Source organism: Panthera leo, chromosome C2 (genome assembly GCF_018350215.1).
Source record: "Panthera leo isolate Ple1 chromosome C2, P.leo_Ple1_pat1.1, whole genome shotgun sequence".
Lineage (NCBI taxonomy): Eukaryota > Metazoa > Chordata > Mammalia > Carnivora > Felidae > Panthera > Panthera leo.
In genome coordinates, this window is record NC_056687.1 from 81485238 (window position 1) to 81488549 (window position 3312).

At 40.8% G+C, this 3312-nt stretch overlaps 1 pseudogene; it reads left to right on the forward strand.

The window, feature by feature from the left end:
- The first annotated feature begins 2107 nt into the window (after nucleotides 1-2107).
- Nucleotides 2108-2534, forward strand: LOC122229185 (annotated as a pseudogene).
- Nucleotides 2535-3312: the final 778 nt, after the last annotated feature.

Sequence of the window (3312 nt, forward strand, 5' to 3'; positions counted from 1 at the left end):
CTCCAACCACCCCACCAGGGCACCCTTTGTGCAGAGAGTCCTGGGAAGCCCTCACTTGTATCTACTTCAGCTTCAGCTGTCCTCCCAGGGCATCCTCTGTATAGAGCACCCTGGGACCTCCTGGCCCATGTCCCACTTTGACTCTAGCCACCCCATCAGGGAACACCCCCCCCCACCACACACACACATGGAGAGCCTCAGGACACCCTGGCTTGCCCCCATTTTAGCTTTAGCTGTCCTGCCAGAGTAACCTTTGCATAGAGAGCCAAGGGACTGCACCAGCCCACACCTACTTCAGCCTTAGCTGTCCTGCTAGGGTGCCCTCTGTAGGGAGAACCTCAGGACCTCTTGACTTGCACCACTTCAGCTTCAGCTGTCCTGCCAAGGTACCCTCTGCACAGAGAGCCCTGGGACTGTCCCAGCCTATATCCACATCAGCTCTGGCCTTCCCACTAGGGCAGCCTCAGCATGGAGCACCCAAAGACTCCAGACAGACAGCTAGAATCACCAGGCACACATAGTCTACAGAGGGGACGACCATACTTCAAATTTAGGAGAAAGAGCTATTCCTTCAAGTTTAGGAAAAGCAGCTATTCTGCCTAATTCATAGAAACAAACATAAGAAAATCAAGCAAAATGAGACACTTTCCTTCAAGTTAGGAAAAGCAGCTATTCTACCTAATTCATAGAAACAAACAGAAAGTCAAGCAAAATGATACAGAGGAATATGCTCCAAACAAAAGAGCAAGACAAAAACCTCAGAAAAATAACTAAATAAAACAGAGAAAAGTAATATGTCTGAATAAAGAGTTTAAAGTAATAATCATAAAGATGCTCACTGAACTATAGAGAAGAGTGGAAGAGCTCAGTGAGAACGTCAACAAAGAGAGAGAAAACATAAAAAAGAACCTATCAGGGTTGAAGAATAAAATAATTGAAATGAAAAACCCACTAGAAGGAATCAACAGTACATTAGTGATACAGAAGAATGGACCAGAGATCTGAAAGATAGGGTAATGGAAAGCATCCACATTGAACAATAAAAGAAGAAATAACTTTAAACAATTATCTGTCGGACAACATCAAATGAACAAATATTTGCACTATAGGGGTCTCACAAGGAGGCGGGGGGAGCAGAAAACTTATTTAAAGAAATAATAGTTAACAAGTTCCCTAACCTGAGGAAGGAAATAGTAATCCTTGTTCAAGAAGCAAAGAGAATTGCAAACAAGATAAACCCAAAGATGTTAACACCATAACACATAATGATTAAAATATCAAAGGTTAAGGATAAAGAGAATTCTAAGATAGTAAAAGAGAAGAAGTTACATACAAGGGAAACCCCATAAGGCTATCAGCTAATTTTTCAGCAGAAACTTGATAGGCCAAAAGGGAATGGCATGATATATTCAAAGTACTGAAAGAAAAAAAAATCTACAACCAAAAATACTCTACTTGGCAAAGTCATCATTCAGAATTGAAGGATAGATAAAGAGTTTTCCAGACAAACAAATTTAAAGAAGCTCATCACCACTAACAAGAAGCGTTCTTTCAGTGGAAAAGAAAAGGCCATAATTAGAAATAAAGAAGTCGTGAACAAAAAGATGTAAAATATGACAACATATAAGTAAGACATGGTGGACAGGGGAGTAAAAAAGCAGTTCTTTCAGAATGTGTTAAAACTTAAGTGACCACCAACATAATATAGACTGCTATATACTTAAAATGTTATATATGGATCTCATGGCAACCACAAGCCCAAAACCTACAACAGATACACACAAGATAAGGAGAAAGAAAAGCAAGCATAATACTACAGAAAGCCATCAATCACAAGGAAAGAGAGCAAGAAGGAACAAAGAACTATAAAAACAAACAGAAAGTAACAAAATGGCAATAAGTACATTCCTATCAATAATTACTTTAAATATAAATGGTCTAAATGCTCTAATCAAAAGACATGGGGGTAGTGGAATGGATTAAAAAAACAATAATCTATATGCTTCCTACAAGAGACTCATTTCAGAGGTCACAGCTGTGAGCCCTCCTCTGCTTGTGCTACCCCCACCACTATTGCTGGGAGGTCTGAGTGCCTGAGCTGCAAACCATGGCCTACTGCTGGCAGGAAGGGAAGGATCTAATTATATTTGTGACCAAAGAAGACCATGAAACTCCAGCAAAGCAGAGCTGGTGGCTGATGACCCCAATGATCCGTATGAAGAGCATGGATTGATCCTGCCAAATGGAGACATTAATTGGAACTGCCCATGTCTTCGGGGAATGGCCAGTGGCCCCTATGAGGAACAGTTCAAGTCAGCCTTTTCCTGCTTCTACCATAGCACAGAAGATGTCAAGGGGTCAGACTGTGTAGACCAGTTCTGGGTCATGCAGGAATGTATGCAGAAATACCTGACCTCTATTCCCAGGAGGATGAGGAGGAGGTGGAGGAGGAAGAGGAAAAGTCAGCAGAACGTTTAGAAGAGACAGCTCCCACTGAGGCCACTGCAACCAAAGAAGAGGAGGGGTCAAACTAATAAAAGGACATAAGGCACTGGGCTCCAGTCCTTCTGCCTAGGAGTGATATGAACCTTTTGCAAAATGCCTTTTGGTCATTCTCTGAGAAACTGTCCTTCCCTCTGTTGTTCTGTGCATTATAATGTACAAAATAACTTATTTTGATGATCTTGATGGTCTTGGTCTTTTGACATATACACTGGAAAAACATGTATGTGTGTCTCACATAAACCTATCAGCAAATGTAGCTGTCACTTTTGAATTCTTTTCTCAGATTATCCTGAATTTTGTCACTTTGAAATAGTGTGCTATGATCAGCACATTATCTGGGAGTATCTTGTGAGTGAGCTGATTTATTCTTACTGATTATATTAGATTTCATACCCCTTTAGGAAGTGAAATAGAAACAAGAACATCTTTCTTTAAAAATGATGGAGTGGGGCCATTCCTAATACAAGAGGCCAAATGATCAGATACTTCTTTCTCGAAAACCATCCTGACCTTGAATATATGAGGGAATACTATATTTCATTTCTGATGCATTTTGGTTTCCATTTTTACCTCGACTCCCAGTGTTTTCTGTGTTTGGAAACTGGAGCTTTGGACCCTCTGATTCACAATCCCTTCCTAGGTGAAAAGAAAGGCTATTTTTGTCTTCGTTGTTATTCCAAAAGCCCTAGTTTGGGGACTGTGTTCACAATGGCTCTGTGTCAGCCTGCTGGGAAACAATGTTCTTGAGAGGTGGGGACCTAATTGTTACCAAAATAACAGCCAAGAGAAGAAACAATGTGAATTAAG